Source organism: Apium graveolens, chromosome 7 (assembly GCF_009905375.1).
Source record: "Apium graveolens cultivar Ventura chromosome 7, ASM990537v1, whole genome shotgun sequence".
NCBI classification, from domain to species: Eukaryota; Viridiplantae; Streptophyta; class Magnoliopsida; order Apiales; family Apiaceae; genus Apium; species Apium graveolens.
This window is the reverse complement of record NC_133653.1, coordinates 62236699-62256659: the sequence shown is the minus strand read 5'-3', so window position 1 is coordinate 62256659 and position 19961 is coordinate 62236699.

Below are 19961 nucleotides of genomic sequence, written 5' to 3'. Positions count from 1 at the left end.
AATAAGGCCAAAGGATCCAAGCAAGTCTGGGTCCTTAAAACTAATCATTAGTGGTCTTTGTGATTGCAGGGCAACAGGAAAAACATCCTTGTTCTGGACAGTGGATGTTCAGGACATATGATTGGAAACAAAGCCCTGCTATCAGACTTTGTGGAGAAAGCTAGCCCAGGAGTTTCTTATGGAGATGGCAACATGGGAAAAACTCTGGGATATGGCAATATCAATCTTGGGAATGTCATCATTGAAAAAGTTGTCTGATGTGAATTTCTAAACTCTGATAGTGATATGAATGTTTTTGTAACTATTCAATCCAATGAGGATAACTGTGCTAGATGCTGACCTAGTAGTCTTTAATATACTAAAGATCCCATGTTTGAAGTAATTATTTATGTGGAAATCTTTTGACACAAGCAAATTCTGATTTTGAGCTTGGTTAGGTTTACTTTGTGTATCTTATTACTAAGTCAAAAACTAGAATGGTGCTTCTTATCTGTTAAGTTCTGATGTTTGTAAATCTTATGGGTGTACTAAGTGTTGATAAGCCTCACTTATCAAAAGAAAAAGAAAAGAAATGAAATAATTATCAGGTACTCCTTTGAGATCTAGAGAAAAACATATGTGGAAGGGAAGACCCAAGTGCATTGCTGATATTAAGTAATATGCATTAGAAAAGCAAAATAAAATTTTCTTGGTGACTTTTCACATTCTCTGATTATTGGAGAAATACTCTGATAACAGAATAAATTCTGATAAGCAGTCATGACTCACTTACACTGAGAAGCCACTGTAAAATGGAATTTCAAAAGATGCATAAAATGAGCACAAAACAGTTGAGGTGGACTCATGCATGAACTCATTCTATAGTAGACTTCAGACTAATGACGGATTTTGAACAAAGTTCTTAGTTATGCCTTATTTCTAAGATGTACTGAAGTGAATCAGACTTTACTCTTTGTCTGATATTTAGATTAATGCACACACTTACACTCCATATGAATGATGAAAATTACTGTGGTGATCAATGTTGTTTTAGATGAACAGTTTAAGTGTCAGTTGCATAAATTCTGAGGACAAGTTCTAATAGAAGATCTGATGATTAAGTTCTGAGGAAACCATATCAGTATTTGTGTGAAGAATTACAGAAATAAACATTCACTTTTTGGGTTAAGAAGCCATATTCTGATGACTTTTAAATTCTGATATTAATCAAGTTCCGATGCTTACGTGGCAATATTTATTTACTTGACTTATTTTTAAGTCAACACTTGAACGGTTATATTTTATCAGAATATTAGTTTATGTGAAATAAAGACAGTTATAATCATTTTTTTAGTGGGAACGATTTTCTTTTTGAAAACCTGCATGTGCATAGTAATCATTACTTATTTCTCGTGCCCATTAACTCTGGCTTTAGATCTTTTATTGATTGTTATTATTACACATTGGTCTAGGGAGACGAGGTATCATTATTTTTACCTGTAATTATTAAATACTCCTCGTGTCTCTTGGTATTCTATTGGCTATTTAAACCAACTATTCATTCCAGCCAATACATCTTCCATTTTCTCACAAACTCACTCTTTTTACATACTCATCAAAACCATGGTTCGTTTCAACTTGCTCCTGAACTATGATACTTTTAATATCGAGTTGAGTTGTGATGATTGGCGACAGGAGTGGCATGTAACTGTCATTCCTAAAGAGATCTGGACCTCAGTTCCAGAAGAGGTTCACACAGACCTCTTATTCTTTTATATGGACTATCATCTCCATTGTGATCGTCTGGAAGAGGAAAGGAGAGAAGCTCTCCATCAGCAAAAATGGATCATCCGTCTTGCAGTGCTCTTCGTCAGCAGCAGAAGAAGCTAGTCGTTAGGTCTTCTTAGACTAGGACTAAGGTTGTTGATGTTAAGAATTCTAAGAATAGGACTATCTTGTAATTTTGGCATGTAATCGATAAATTTCATGAAATGTACTCATCTGATATATTAATGAAATTTCCTTTAAAATTGCAAGATTTGGTCTTTGGTTCTCAAATTATCCTAAAATTATGTGATTGTGCATGTTTTAATTGCAATTTGTTAATCTTTACTTCATCATTTTTAAACTTTATCCTGTGATGAATATTTTGATTTAATAATGGTCAATAATACATTTTGATGATTTGAGGAAAGAATTGAGGTACAGGTTCAAACATTAGAACCTGTTGCAAAAGTAGCTGAGAAGGTCTCTTCTCAGAAAGTTCAAGAAACTGGGAGTCCTAGGCCACTCAAAAGGCTTAGAAAGATAATTTTTGATGACAAAGCTCCCACTGTCTCTCCACCCTTGAAGAGATGGAAGAAACAAAGAGCTAACAGGGACACAGTTGAGTCAGATTCAGAGGATGTGTAAGCAGTAGCTAAGGAAGGGGATCAGGGATCTCTGATCCCAAATGAGCCAATCATGATTGATTCCCTTCCATCTATACAACCAGAATTTGCTGAAGCCACTGTATCTACACCACCACTGTCACCAATTCAAGCTGAAGAAACTGCTCAAGACAGAGTGCCTACACCTCCTGTGTCACCTATCATTGATCAAGTACATGCTGAAACTACAGCTACAAGTGCTGAAATAGACATTCACAACTTGAGTGTGCCTGAAGTTCTGTACTTAGAAGCTCCAACCATTCCTCAACATACTCCACCAACAACACCAATTTTAGATGCTAATCTCAATGCAGATATTCCAACAACACCTCTTCTGAATCTAGATGATGAAGTTCAGATATTAGGTGAGCATCAGAATTTGGATGTTGATCAGAACTTAGAGGATGATTTTAAAACCTTTATAGCCTCACACACTATCATTTTATCAGAGGAAGCTGATTCTGCAGGCTCTGTAAGTTCTGATGCTGCAAATGTTGACACTACTGGTGAAGCTGCTATAAATGAAAATACTGATGCAGCTGGTCCTTCAGGACATGCACCTTTACCAGCAGTTAATAAAGCTGATTTGATTAAGAAGTTTTTGAGAGGGGATGTACCAGTACCTTGGAGTGAAACTCCAAGAGGACAAGAATGGATCAAGGAGTGGAACAAAGTTGATTTTGTTCCTACTGCAAATATTCTTACTGAGCACCTGGCTAAAGCTAATGAGATGCTTATGAATGATGATTCCAAAGCACAGCTCAGAGTTACTGCATTGGGTACAAGGTACCTTCAAGGTCAACACTCAATAACTCAAGCCAAGGTGAACAAAATTCAAGAAACACTAATTCAGCAGGACATGAATGTCAAATTGGAAAAGAACAGGTTTTTTAAGCCAGTCTTTGACCGCATTGGGTACATAGAAAAGACTCAAGAAAAGCAGCAAGCTCAAATATCTGATATTTTGAAGAATTAAGCTGCTCAACAAGATTAACTCATTGAAATCCAAAACTCTGTGGAATTGCTTGTCTCTCTCCTATTACCTGATGATGCCAAAAATGGGGAGAAAGTGATTAAGTCCAAATGCAAAATTGATCAACCACTGAAGGGTAAGGATGATGATAATGATGACCAGGGAAACTATGAAAGGGGTAGAGGTCATGGTCAAGGAAAAGGCTCTTTATCTAGGAAAACAGGAACTTCTACACAGAGAACAAGTTCTGATGCTGGGAGAAGAACAAATTCTGATACTGGTAAAAGGATGAGTTCTAGTTAACAAACTTTGAAAGTCTGAAGGAAGAAGAAGCCAGACTTAAAGCAGGAAAATGTCAAATCCAAGTCTAAAGCTCAAGTTATTGCAAAGAAACCACCTAAGCCTAAGCGCATTGTGATTAAAGAGAAGACAAACTCTGAGGCAATCAAATATAAATCCAAAGCCAAATCACAAGTGGAAGTTGATCCTAGATCCAAGGGTAAAGCAAAAATTATTGAACCTGTAAAGATATATAGGCCAATCATGGATCTGGAAGCAAAATCAGATGAAGATACTAGTCTGATTTTGAAGAAGAAGAATATTCAAACAACCTATGACAGAGCTTATGTTGTTCAAGATCAGGACTTAGTAAATTCTGATATTACAATGAAGCAAGCAACCTCTGACAGAGCTCAAGTGGGCTTGATATCAGAAGATAAAGAAAAGGAAACCTCTGACATTGCTCATGTTAAACCTTCAAAACTTCTACTACCTGGGTTTACTAAAGCTCAACAATCTACTCAACTTTTGAAGACTACATCAAGTGGTTTTGAAACAAGAGTTATTCGAGGAAAGGAAGCTAGAGACAAATCCGGATTGGGTAGTTCTAAAGAAAAGAGAGTAAATAATACTACCTCTGATCCAACTTCTTTGAGTGAACCAGGAGTAGGAACAACTCCTGAAAGATTGAATCAACTGGAGTCTGTACAAATGGTCTACCACTCTGTACTGAAAGAAGATATCATGCTATATTTCATGACAGATGGGAGGGTATTCCAGATTAGAAAGAATGCTATCCGTTTGAAGTACTTTGAAGAATTGCAACATGTGTTATTTCTACTTCAATTGAAAAACAGATCAACAGATGGTGCTGCCAGTTATTTAAAATATGATATTGAAAGGCAAAAGAAACTTAACTCTGTAAAGTCTGACAGGCCATACTATCTTAAGTACAGAGCTCACAGTGGTGATATAGTTGAGATGAAGCCTAATACCGCCAAAATTATCACTATATTTCTTGGTATTAAGGGACTTGAATTCAATCTAGAGTCTGATAAAGCCTATGTCATCAGACTGGATCAAGATATAAGGAAAGGAAAAATAAATGATCTCAGGGATGCTATCTTTCAAACAGGTGAAGATACATTTAAACTTAAAGATGCAAAAAGGAGGATGCAGAATGAACTTGAATATGCTGAGAGAAGTCTGTTGAAGAACTATCTCAGGACAACTCCTGACATTAGAGAGATCATACACTGAAGCCAAGTCAAGAACTACAACTGTTAAATTCTGAAGGTTATACAAGTTAAAGCTGATATCAGACTTTAAGGATGGTAAAAGCTACAAAGACTGTGAGTTGTAGTTACTTAGTCAAATTCTCATTTGCATTTATACTTAATGTTTTTGACATCATCAAATATCTATTGAACTTATATATTATGCTAATTTACAAGTTGGGGGAGATTGTTAGATATATTTGTGATGTCATGTCTAATAATGATTTGTGTTTAGTTTTCAGATCTTAACTAACAGGACAAATCAGGACTTAACTAGAAATCAGTACTTATACTGAAGTCAGAACTTAAGATATCAGAACTTAAGTTATCAGAACTTAAGATATCAGAAGATATTTATGAGGAGATAATATCAGGACTTAAGAAGACATTCAGATAAGAAAGGCGATTGATTAAAGGAAAGAAGATTAAGACAAACACAAGAAGAGACATGCATAGAGAAGAATTCTATGAAGAATAGAATACTTGGAAGAAAAGATAACTAGTTGATATATTTTAGGATGCAGACTTATATTCGATATCAACAAAAAGTTTATCTTATAACTGTGTGTCTATATAAACACAGCATAGGGTTTACACTATAAGTGTTATCATAATCCAGAATATTATTCATTGTAACTCTAGCAGCTCTCGTGATATTTGTTCATCACTGAGAGAGAACAATCCTATTATAATATTGTTTTATTAATAAGATTATATAGTGTTTCATACTTGTGTTCTTAATTCGGTTTGATTGTAGTATACATTGTATCCAACCCCCTTCTACAGTGTATGTGACCTAACACAGAATTACTTCAAGTTTAGCAGAATCCTTCTTCATTGGAATTTCACTTCCATCATCTTCAACTATGTTTGGAATGAATTCTGTAACCCTTGAACCAGAAATTCTTGTTTTATCCCTCATGGTCTTCATAATGAAATTTGACCATCTCCTGGTAATCTCAGACTTTAACTCCAAAAAATAATGAAAGAATTAAAGTTCTTTCAGAGATTTGTTCAGCACATCTGATTCTAACATTAGATATGTTCTTCCATCTTCAAGAAATTAAATCAGATTTTCTTTGACATTATGCTTGTCATGAGCATCCAGTACCACTTGAACAGATATAACCTTATCAAGGTGTTTCTGTGTAACTTCTTCAAGAGGTTTGTCAGTCAATAAAAATGGATCTCTTGTAAGCACTTCAACTCCTGTCCTGATTTTGGCTTCTTCATAACCTAATCCAGCTCTGTCTCTTGCTTCTCTGGATTTCAATCCAACAGTCATGAAATCAGATAGCAGCTGGCTTTTCTTAGGATCTGATGGATTAACATTCTTTCATAGGAGTTTTCTCTTATCATCAAATGTTAATTTATTTAAATCAACTTGAGCACTGTCAGAGGTTGATGTCTTAATGACTTGATCTGGATTTGTTGTTTCTTCTGTAGCTTGTTGTTCTTCATTCTAAACAACTTGAGTTGTGTCAGAGGTTGTTTTAGATTCTTCAATTATCTTCCTTCTCTTTAGAGTTTGAATAGTTTCATCTACTGCAGCAGTATCATCAAATACTTGAACCAGTTTACATACAGGTTTCATCAGGATTTGAGGAATCTTCATCTCCTGTGGCTTTGTTGGTTTATCAATTTTTCCTTTTCCCTTATCTTTGGGATCGGTTTCAACTTGTGATTTTTTCTTGGGCTTAGATGCCTCAGAAATTGACTTCTCCTTGATCACAATGCCTTTTGCCTTAGGCCTTGGAGGTTTCTTTGCATCAGAAGCTTTAGACTTAAGATTTGTCTTCTCAGCTGCAAATCTAGCTTCTTCCTCCTTGAGCTTCTCTAAATCCATTCCAGGATTATGTTTGAGAAATAATCTTCTAGCAATTTCCTCATCAAATGTCTGAATTTTAGGATCTTTGTAGGAGACAATAGTCTGCTTTCCCTTTAGCTTCAGAGTTTGCAAGAACTTCTGAGAGTCTTGACTTTCAGCCTGAATCAGAATATCAGAACTTGATATCAGATTTTGATTATCAGAACTAGCTATCAGATTTTGATTATCAGAACTTGCTATCAGATTTTGAGTTTGAGCAGTTTCAGAACTTGTCTTCTTCTGTGTAGAAGATTTGCTAGCATCAGAAATTAGTTTCCTTGAAGAAACTTTGTTGTTATGCCCTTGACCTTGACCTTGACCCTTGCTAGGGTTTCCCTGGTCATCTTCTTTATCATCTTTCTTCTTCAGTATTTGAGTAGGTGAGCATTTGGACTTAACTACCTTCTCCCCCTTTTTGGCATCATCTGATAGTAGGAGAGAGAGAAGAAGTTCTACTGAAGATTGAATTTCATTCATTTGAGCTTGTTGAGAGGCTTGATTCTGCAGAACCTCAGTAATTTGGGTCTGTTGCTTTTCTTGAACCTTCTCAATAGCTTCAATTTTCTCTTGTATAGGTCTGATAAACCTCTTTTTATCTAGCTTGATCTCCATATCCAGCTTTTCAGCTTTTTCCAGAAGTTTCTCAACCTTTTCATGAGTTGTAGAGTGTTGACCTTGAAGAGACTTGATACTTAGAGCTATGACTTTGAGTTGTGTCTTGAAATCAGAGTTAGTCAACAACTCATCAGCTTTAGCAATATGCTCTGTCAGAACTTTTGAGCTTGGAATGAAATCAGATTCATTCCACTTATTGGTTCACTCCACTCCTCTGTGAGTTTCTTCCCAAGGAATAGGAGCATCTTGTTCAACAAAATTTTCAATCAGTGCCTCCTTTCCAAGAATGGGAGCATTTACTGGAGCATTGTCTCCAGAACTGGAGAGAATCTCATCATCTTCTGACAGTAGTAGTGTGTGTGTGGTTGTTGGAGATTCTGGTACAACTTCATCTTTGTCCATATCCAGAATAGATGTTGTAGAAATATCAGCATGTAATGGAGATAGAGGTAGAGTTGTCACTTGTACTGTTGGAGCTTCCAGATACAACACAGTTGGAATTATCAGCCTTTGAAGGTCAATTTTAGGACTTAACCCCGAATCTTCAACTGTAATATTTTCATGAATAGGAGAGACAGGAGGTGTGATCATTATATCCTGAACAGTGTCTTTAGCCTGAGTTGGAGGTGACAAAGATTCAATTACTATTGGCTTTGAGATCAGAGATTTCCGATCCCCTCCCTCAGCTTCATTAGTATCCTCAGATGGAGGTTGTTCCAAATGCCTTCCTGCTCTCTGTTTCTTTGATCTCCTGGATAATGAAGGAGTTGCTTGAGTAACATCAGAACTTGAAGTTCTTTTTCTCTTCAAAATATCAGAACTGTCAGCTTCAATTTCTTTCTGAAAAGTTGCCTTGTCAGCTTCAACCGTCACAGGTTCTGATGCATGAACCTGGACTTGCTCATCTTCATCATCAGATTCATCCCTAAGAATCATCCTTCTTCTCCTTGGTGGAGATTTAGGAACAGATTTTGCTCTTTTAGGCCTGGAGGATGAAGTTCTGATGGTAGGTACTGATGGTTGAGGTTGAGATGATTGAGCTGGCTGGAAATATGTTCTGATGGTAGGTTGAGTTGGTTGAGGTTGAGAAGTGGTAGGTGGTTGATTGGTTGTAGGTGTTGATGGAGGTTGGGATGGTTTTATATCAGGATATATAACATTATAGGTGTTTGGGTCAGAGTTTACTAAGACCTGTTTGACTGACTGAGGAATTTGGAGGGGTCTTAGTACAGCCTTCTTATTATCAGTAGATAATAAGTGGGTGAAAGCCCTTTTAGCAAGTTTAAAGGGTTCAATCAACTCACTATCTAGTTGGGCCTTATCAGAACTACAGAAACTGTAAATAAGTTGGCAAAATCTAGCAAAATATACAGTATTTCTGTCCTCTTGCATCCTATCCCCAATAAATCCTAGTACAGCACTAGCATAATCAAAATGAGTTTGATTAATGAGAGCATACCCGATTTGCTGACTCAGGATTGGGATTGCATCAAAGTTGGAGCACTTGTTGGCAAAGGCCTTGGTGATGCAGTCGAAAAAGAAACTCCACTCCCTCCTGATGTGGGGCCTCTTCAATTGTCCCAGCTTGGATAAAGATTTTTCATAACCAAGGTTTGCCATCATCTATTGAAGAGCTGGTTCCCCAACTTGTGAACTGTAAACACAGTTTTTTGGAAGATGTAAAGCCTGTCGAACAGTTGACAATCTAACCAAGTTTTCATCTTTCCCTGTTGTAAATATGATGCTTGGGGACCCATTTGTACCACCATCATCATAAACACCACTCCTCCAAAACTCCAGTACTTGAGTTGCTGAGAGTGCTTCTGGTTGGGTCAAAGCATACCCAATCTTACTTCGAGATAGAAAATCTTGGATGAAGTGAAGTTTTGATGGAGCTTCATCCTTAGAAAGAATAGCCATGTAGTTATTACGAACAAACTTGGCTCCATCATAAATCAGATCTTTTGGTGCCATTTCTGTAGAGATATAAGTGAGAAAATGTGTGTTTGCAAAGTGTTTGAGAAAATGCCTGTGAAAAATAGAGCTTCAGAGAATATTAGAAAGAGAGAGAGAATAATAGAGATAAGAAAAGAATTAGAAAGTAGGTAAAAGATTATAAAATCTTTTAACTCCCGTATATATACTCTCTCCACTCAACAGCTCTTTTTGGAAGTAAAACAGACATTTTACACCTGTCAGCCAGTAAATAGTTAAAGCAGTAGTGTAACACCCCCAAATCCGAGGTCGGGGATCCGGGTTGTCACGAGTTCCATTTCCCTTAATAACACCCAATCTTAATAATTACTCAACTACTCTGTACTGTGACCCCACAATAATCACACACACCACACGTTATAGTCTCAGAGATGAACATCCAAAAATAACCACAAGTCATTTTATTCCACAATTATCTGCCAATACACCTTAAAAGGTTTTCTGAATAAATTTACATTTCTTTGCCATTATTACAATTCATAAATATACATAAATCTGGTACATTAGAAGTTGAAAGCCTAGCCTATTGGTAGCTCCTACCTCAGCTACGGCGGCATCAATGCTTCTAGAAAACTGCGGAACGTCTCCTAATCGCTTGCGAATCGGGAGCTTGGTCCTGTTCATCCTTTCTATCTGTTGTTGTGTGATGAAAGAAGAAAGCAAGGGTGAGCAGCAAGCCCACCAAAATAATATGTATAATGATTAATAGTATATGAGCCTTCTCTTAGTACTCATGAAAGTCTTGGTCAAAAGAAATGAACCAAGTTGATATCTTAATGCGACGAAGTCGCAAAATATTCAGTATATATATATATACATATATACTTTTCAAAATATTGGAAGTCCTCTTCCATGCATAATATACACAAAGTCCCAGTGTATAACTGTATATATAAAAAAATATCGTTGCAAGGTGATCTCATATATCTAACCTTGTCTCAACGTTTTTCTGAAAATCTTTGTCATTCATAAGACAATTATTAATTAGATATAAGTTTAAAAGATGAGGTTACAAGATACCCCAATATACTTATATCCTTCCCAGATACTACTTGAACTACCACCGTTCAAGTTATAATTAGCTTCAAAAGTTCATCACATAGATGAGACTATAAGACAAGATTTGAATAGATTAAATCTTTAAAATATTATCAAAATAAAATGAAGTTACGAGATACTTCATTTGATGTAAACATCATTTTGAAAACTTGACCCTGCCAACACTCAACAATCGCCCAACCGTAGCCTTTCTATCGAAGTGCTCTGGGTAGTGTTGTAGAAATTATCCAATTGGATGATGAACTCATTACGGGAGTTTGCCGCGCCAGGAAGACCACTTACGATGATCAGTCGTAGTAGTACAACCCCACCATTTTCTACATGTAGAGGAGAACCTGTCGGATTTACTTGTCAACCGAACACTGAACTCCTAAGGAATGGACCGCCTTAGCGGAACTTCCAGGCCAATTGGGCCAATATAATAAGGCTGGGCCGGCGCTACTCGGCCACTTACGCCACTCCTAGTTCAGATGAAATCCATGACTCTGAAACGTAAAGCTTGTCCCCACTTTCCCCAAGTAGAAACTTGTTGATACGGCTCCACCAAGAAGTCGTATCTATTTGGAAAGGAGAACTCACCGATATTTCCCAGGCGATGCCTGTTAATGAATTAACTTGTTCCAAGAATTTTACTTCCCGAGTGTTGGGTAAGTAATCAATTCATTTATCAAAACAGCAACCTTGTTGCGAATATAAAACACACCACAGAGCCGGATCCCTCAGGTTTTGAGCGAGTATTTAAATCCCCTTCGAAAGGAGGATCTTAAAAAAAATGAGTTTTGGGATCCGCTCTAACTTTTAAAAAAATCATTTTGAAGACTCGCAAAACATTTTTAAGAATGTTTGGAGTGAAGCTGATTTAATGAAGTAAATCAGTCCCCAGAATATTTAGAAAATGTCTGAATATTATTTTTTTAAATAATATTCCCATAAAGAATAATCTTTATAAAATAATTGAAGTAGAAGTATTAAAACTTATACTTGAAATGAATAGCAAATAATCAAAGATATACTTATACGAAAGTAATATCTTTATTTGAATAATCAAAAGTAAGTTTGATTATCGACACCTTATTCTTTAATACAATAAAGAATATTATTAAGTAATAAGCGGAGTCATAGATCCTCAAATGAATATTCAAATAATATTCAATAAATAAAATAAGCTGAGTCATAATACCTCGAATGAATATTCGAAATAATATTCATTAAATAAAATAAAGTTATCGAATAAAACTTATTCAATTAATAGTTTTGAAAACTATAACCATATATATATATATAAGTATATATATATATATTTATATTTATATCCATATATACAAAATCTACTCGGGATCCTCGACTCCCGGTTTTAGAAAATATTTCCACCTTTGGGTCCCTATACTAAGGGTATGCAAATTACCGCTATCCTCTAGCATAGGTATTATCAACAATTATATATGGAAAGAATACGAAACAGGCATGCATATATATTCCATATCAGCATGCTTCAATATATCACAAAATTTGCTAATTAACCAACATGCATCTATCACAAGATAATGCATATACATATATACATCACAACAACAGTATAACGGATAGAAAACTTGCCTGAGCGACTGGGGGTTACGAATGGCTCGGGACGAGTCTGGTAACCTATAAACAACAAGTAAGTTGGAATTAAACCAAAGTCACTTGTAAATCTATACTTTAACTAACTTAGACTCTAACGCTTGTTTTGCGCTCACTGATTCGCTTAAGTCACTCGGGTACCCTCGGCTCCACCATTTTTAATAATTTAACCTTTACGAGTTTTAAAGCGATTCCTTCGCGTGTGTCTTACCAACTGCCTAACACACTTACCATAAATGTTTCATACATTAATTAACCCTTTTTGGTCTTTAACCTATGTTTCAAAGTAAGGCGAGGGGAAAAGTTTCGTTCGCGAAACGCCGTTACTTGAAACGGTCGTTTCTCCTAAACCGTACATCAGAATCGAACGAACTACATATCAAAACGAAGCTCGTAACATGAGCTATCTAAACATGGCAGTGGTTATAATCTAGCAGGGGGTTCTCGGGTCCTAATGCTATGCACAAAAACAGTCCAAAGAAAATCGGACGTTACGACGGCTATGTTTACGCGATTTCCAATATTTTAAACCATTCAAACTCATTCCAAATCAACCTCAAATCCATCATACAACCAACATCCATCCTCATCACATCATAACAACCCCAACCAATTCAATTTAATCATTCATACTTATGCCTAAGCTTAACTTTAATCATACTTAAGTTCTTTTAATCAAAACCACAACATTTACCATTCCATTTCACTACCATTCCAAATCCCAAACTCTAAATCACAACAACAAGCTACAATATCATCCTACTAATTAAAATCATCTTATAATACATAGGGATCTAGGGTTTGGAGATGGTATACCTTCCTTGAAGTGGTGGGAGGAGCTAGGAAGCCTTAAGAAGCTTTAAGAAGTCTTAGGAAAGCTTGGATCTTCAAGAAAAACAAGAAAAACTTCAAGTTAAAAACTTGAAAACACTATTCATAGTCTTCTTCTTTGATTAAATGAAGAAGATTGAGAAGGAATTAATGGCTTAAAATCATGATATAGCCCTAACTAAGCATGAAGATGATTAGGGAATTTACTCACCAATTTAGGAAGCTTGGATCTTGAATTTTTGAAATTTTTGCCCATTTACAATAGTAAAAGCCGAGAGCATGATGAACCATGCCTTGGTTTCTTTTTGATTTTGATGAAAATGATTTTGCTTGGCTTGGTTGGCTTGGTTTTTGTGTTTGATTTAGTAAATTACCTAGTTGCCCTTGATTTTGTGTGGTTAAAAAGTCACCACATCTCCTTCCTTTCTTGTCATGCCTATGTCACCTTGCACATGTCATAATGCTCCCACTTGTCCACACCTTGTGGTTTGATGATGTCACAATCCCTGGCTTCTTGTACAAGCTTGTCTCTTGGTCACTTATTTGTTTTACGGTTCGCTTATCTTTCGTTCTCGTTTATCGTTTGAGGGATCATACCCGGGATCTTATTACTTAGGTTCCCTTAACCTTTCTCAATATATTGTATTCCTTTTATGATCCTCTCTTATAATCCTTTAATTTAAATCCTTTTTATCCTGTTACCTTATACTCAATTCTCTCCGTATCTAGTGGATTTCCGGGAAAATCAAAGTGTTCAGAATTGGATTCTGACGATCTTTACATACACTTATATACCACATAGAGTACTAATAATATCCCATAAGATCAATATCAGAACCCCTACATAGCGTGGCATGAACAGTTTTCTCATTCAGCAAAAACACTATTCATAAGGGTTTCAAAAATTTCCAAAAATTGGGGTTATTACAAGTAGTTAGTGGGCACGAGAAATAAGCAGTAATTATTGTGCACATGCAGTTGTCAAGGCAAACACATTTCCCACTAACCAAATGATTATGACTGTTTTTATCTCACTTAAATATTTTCTGATAAAATATGACCATTACAGTAAAACCACAAATAAGTCAAGTAAATAAATAATGCCACGTAAGCATCAGAGTTTCCATCAGGATTTGCATCAGAATTTAACGGTCATCAGAACATGGCTTCTGAACTCAGAAAGTGAATGTCTGTTTCTGTGATTCTTCATACAAATACTGACTTGTTTCTTCAGAGTTTAATCATGAGAACTTTCATCAGAACTTGTCCTCAGAATTTATGCAAATAATACTAATCTGTTTGTCAAAAACAACTTAATCACCACAGTAATATTCATCATTCATATGGAGTGAGAGTGTGTGCATTTGCAAATGATCAGATAATAATTAAAGTCTGATAAACTTCATTATATCTTAGAAATAAGGCATAACTAAGAAAAGTGCTTAAAATCTGTCTTTAATTTTGAAGTCTACTATAGAACAAATTTATGCAAGAGTCCACCTCTACTGTTTGTGCTCATTTTATGCATCTTTTGACATTCTTGTTACAGTGGCTTCTCAGTATAAGTTTGTCACAACTGCTATCAGAATTTGTGCTATTATCAGAGTATTTCTCCAGTAATCAGAGAATGTGAAAAGTCACCAAGAAAAATGTATTTGCTTTTCTAATGCATATTACTTAATACCAGCAATGCACTTGGGTCTTCCCTTTCGTATATTTACTCTAGATCTCAAAGGAGTACCTGATTTTGATTTTCTTTTCTTTTCTTTTCTTCAGATAAGTGAGGCTTATCAAGCATGTAGTTCATCCTTAAGATTTACTGACATCAGAATTTGACAGATAAGAAGCAAAAATCTAGGTTGTGACTTAGTAATAAGATACACAAAGTAAATTTGACTAAACTCAAAATCAGAATTTGCTTGTGTAATTGATTTCCACATAAATAACTAATTCAAACATGGGTTTCTAGTATGTTAAAGACTACTAGGTCAGCATCTAGCACAGTAATCCTCATTTGATTGAATAGTCACTAAACATTCAAAGCACTATCATAGTATATAGAATTACATCAGATAACAATCAGTATTTAATATATTACAGTTTAAGCACATATTTCATGGAGATAAGATAATCTGTTAACACGGGTCATAAAGTCTAATGCATGAGAACAAAAACTAAGTAGATTTCGAGAAAGAACCTGAAACCATTCCAAGTTCATTTACCAATCTTGTAAAAGTAGCTTCACATAGTGCTTTTGTGAAGATATCTGCTAGTTGTTGATTTGTTGGAATAAAATGCAATTCCACTGTACCTTCCATCACATGTTCCCTTATAAAATGGTACCTAATGCTGATGTGCTTTGTCATTGAGTGTTGAACTGGATTACCTGTCATAGCAATAGCACTTTGATTATCACAGTAAATGGGTATTTTAGAAAATTCTAACCCATAGTCCAGTAACTGATTCTTCATCCAAAGAATTTGTGCACAACAGCTTCCTGCAGCAATATATTCTGCTTCTGTAGTTGATGTGGAAATTGATTTCTGTTTCTTGCTAAACCAAGAAACTAATCTGCCTCCAAGAAATTGGCAGCTTCCACTAGTGCTTTTCCTGTCTGTTTTGCATCCTGCAAAATCTGCATCTGAGTAACCAATTATCTTAAAATTAGATTCTCTAGGATACCACAATCCTAGATCAGCTGTACCCTTGAGGTACTTGAAAATTCTTTTTACAGCTACTAGATAAGGTTCTCTTGGATCAGCCTGAAATCTTACACAAAGATAGGTAGCATACATGATATCAGGTCTACTTGCAGTTAAATAGAGTAAAGAGTCAATCATACCTCTGTAGTTAGTAATATCTACTGGTGCTCCAGTATCTTTATCTAACTTGGTTGCAGTGGCCATGGGAGTGGATGCAGTTGAACAGTCTTGCATTCCAAATTTCTTTGAGTAAATTTCTGGTGTACTTGGATTGATTTATGAAAGTACCTTCTTCATTTTTCTTGACTTGAAGTCCCAGAAAATAGCTAAGTTCTCCCATCATACTCATTTTATATCTTGACTGCATTAGTTTTGAAAACCTTTCACAGAGTTTGGCATTTGTAGAACCAAAGATGATATCATCAACATATATCTGTACCAAAAGTAAGTCCTTTCCATGGTTGAGGTAGAACAGTATTTTATCAATTGTGCATCTGTTAAATCCACTTTCCAGAAGGAATTGAGCTAAAGTCTCATACCATGCTCTTGGAGCTTGCTTAAGGCCATAAAGTTTTTATCAAGTCTGTAGACATGATTAGGAAATGTTGGATCTACAAATCCTGAAGGTTGTTCAACATATACCTCTTCTTCCAATTCTCCATTGAGAAAAGCATTTTTCACATCCATTTGAAAGACCTTAAACTTCTTGTGAGCAGCATAAGCCAAAAAGATTCTTATGGCTTCCAATCTAGCAACTGGTGCAAATATTTCATCATAATCAATACCCTCCTGTTGAGAGTAACCTTTAGCAACCAGCCTTGCTTTGTTTCTTGTAATTATGCCATCATTGTCAGTTTTGTTTCTAAACACCCATTTTGTGCCAACAATGGATCTGTTCTTTGGTCTTGGCACTAGGGCACAGACTTTATTTCTTTCAAATTCATTTAACTCTTCCTGCATTGCTTGCACCCAATTAGCATCTTGAAGAGCTTCTTCCACTTTCTTTGGTTTAGTATGAGATAGAAAGGAATGATAGAGACATTCATTTGATGTTGCTTTTCTAGTTCTGACACCTGCTTAGGGATCTCCAATTATTAAGTCAGGTGTATGTGATTTGGTCCACTTCCTTGCAGATGGAAGTTGATTTCTAGAACTGGATCCTCCCCCATGATTCATGCTGTCTCCATCAACATTTTCTGATGCTCCCCCTGTAGTTATGCTCTTTGAGACTTCAGAATTTAAGTTGGATCCTTCAGGATTTGAAGAATCAGAGTTTCCAGAATTATCAGAATTTGGCTCATCAGAACTTGATGAATCAGAACTTGAAGAGCCAGTTACAGGTTCTGATGCTTCTTGAGAGTCTTGAGTTGTGGTAGGATCTTCAGCTTGCTCCCCTTGAACAGGTGCATTTTCCCTTGGAGTAGTTACCACAGTTAGTTTCAATGACATCAGAATTTAACCTGTCAGAATTTACAGGATCAGGATTTAAGCCATCAGAATTTACAGCATCGGAATTTAAATCTTCATTTTCAAATCTCAGCTGATCATGATCATTGAAATCTTCAAGTCCAGTAATCTTTTTATCATCAAAAGATACATTGATAGATTCCATGACAACCCTTGTTCTTAAATTATAGACTCTGAAGGCTTTTGTGGAAAGTGGATATCCAACAAAAATTCCTTCATCAACTTTTAGATCAAATTTTGACAGCTGTTCAGGATGAGTCTTAAGAACAAAACACTTACATCCAAATACATGAAAGTATTTCAGATTTGGCTTCTTTTTCTTCACCATCTCATATGGTGGTTTTCCATGCTTGTTTATGAGTGTAGCATTCTGTGTAAAACAAGCAGTCTGCACAACTTCAGCCCAAAAGTAGGTTTGTAGCTTTGCTTCATCAAGCATAGTTCGTGCAGCTTCAATGAGAGTCATGTTCTTTCTTTCTACAACTCCATTTTGCTGTGGAGTTCCAGGGGCAGAAAATTTCTGCTTTATTCCATGCTCTTTGCAGAACTCTTCCATGATTGAATTCTTAAACTTAGTGCCATTATCACTTCTTATTATTTTAACAGAATCTTTGACTAACTTATCCAGCTGTCTGACATGATCAGTTAGAGTAGATGTAGTTTCATTCTTCTTGTGCAAGAAATACACCCAAGTGTATCTGGTGAACTCATCTACTATAACCATAGCATATTTCTTCTTTGCAATAGACATGACATTGACTGGACCAAATAGATCAACATGCAGTAAGTGATAAGGCTCAAGAATTGAGGATTCAGTTTTGCTCTTGAATGAAGATTTTCTTTGTTTTGCCTTTTGACATGAATCATAAAGGCCATCAGGAGTAAATACTGATTTTAGCAGTCCTCTCACAAGATCTTTCCTTACTAGCTCATTTATGTTGTTGAAATTTAAATGAGAGAGTCTCTTGTGCCAATTCCAGCTTTCTTCAATTGATGCTCTACTCAACAGACAGATTGCAGAACCATCAGAGTTTGTTGAAAGTCTGGCTTCATAAATGTTACCATGCATGTAACCTTTCAGAACCACTTTGCCTGTAGAATTACTTACAACTTCAAAGAAATCTACATGATAACCTCTGTCACAGATTTGACTCACACTGAGCAGATTGTGTTTTAGTCCTGAGACAAGAGCTACTGATTCAATGATGACATTCCCAAGATTGATATTGCCATATCCCATAGTTTTTCCCATATTGCCATCTCCATAAGAAACTCCTGGGCCAGCTTTCTCCACAAAGTCTGATAACAGGGCTTTATTTCCAGTCATATGTCCTGAACATCCACTGTCCAGAACTAGGATATTTTTCCTGTTTCCCTGCAATCACAAAGACCACTATTGGTTAGTTTTAAGGACCTAGACTTGCTTGGATCCTTTGGCCTTTTTAAGTTTGTTAGCATTTGCAGCGGATTTAATTTCAGAGTTTATGCTAACATACTGTTTATCAAAATTTATATTAGACTTTGCATCAGAATTTGCACTAGAAGGAATTACACTAACTTTCTTCAAAGAAGGTTTTATTTGATAATAATCATAGTACAAACTATGATATTCCTTATAAGTATAAATGGAATACCATAAACTACCATAATGAAAACAAGGATTTTATGGTTTAACCTAACATACTGACTCTTAACTCCTGATTTAGGAGGTAAAGAGTTTATATCTTTATTTTTCCTGCAAAAAGAAGCAAGATGGTTAGAGTTTTCACAGTTGTAACATTTCTTTCTAGGAGCATTAGGAACAGGCATATAATTATTGCTTTTATTCACACCTTCCTTTACATTCCTATTTTTCCTAGCTTCCTTTACCTTGTTCACATTTCTAATCTCTTTCAGCTTATGCTTAAGCTGTTTCTTTGTCATTAAGCCTATGTTTACTTCGGCTGGTTTATCCTGTTTTAATTTGTCAGAAGTTGACTTTTCTTTAACTTCTATCTTAGAATCTTTCATCTTTTTAGAATCAGACATAACAGTTTTTACTACAAATTTAACAGGATTTACCTTTGGCTTAGCAGTCTGTTTAACACAAATTGGCTCAATTTGCACAGTTCCTTTCTCACTTTTATCATCTCCATAACCTAAGCCCTCTTTCCAGTTTCCACTACTTAGTATATTCTGAGTTGTTCTGCCAGAGTTAGTCCAAGTTCTGATGATCTCTCTTTCCTTTTCTAAATCAGTTTTTAGAGATTCATTCAATTTTAGCACTTCATCTCTAACATACAAAGCGTCAGCTCTTTCTTTCTTAGTTTGATGAAGAAAAACTATCTCCTTTTCTAAATAGTCATTTCTGTTTTTAAGAGCAAGAGTTTCAGATGTTAATCTTTCACATGATAAAGTCTGATCTCTAAAACTAATGAACATGGTTTTAAGGTATAATCTCAACTCAGTAATATCATCAGTATGAAAAGCAATGGTTGTTTGAGGTACCTTCAATTCAGCAGTGTCAGTACTGCTATCAGCATTTGCCATCAAGGCATAGTTCACCTCATCTTCAGAATCTGAAGTGTCTGTCCAGCTTTTCTTCTTTGTGACAAGTGCCTTGCCTTTATCACTTTTTCCTTTCTTTCAGTCAGGAGATATATGGCCTCTTTCACCATAATTGTAGCATTTGACATTTGAGTTGTCTCCTCTGTCAGACTTTCCTCCTTTGCCTTCAGACTTTCTGAACCCTTTCTTATCAGAACTTCCACCTTTCCTGGAAAACTTCTTGCCCTTTCTGAATTTCTTGTAGGCTATCTTTGTGATACCCTTCACCATAAGAGCACACAGTTGCATCATCTCTGCATCAACATCAACTTCAGATAAACTTTC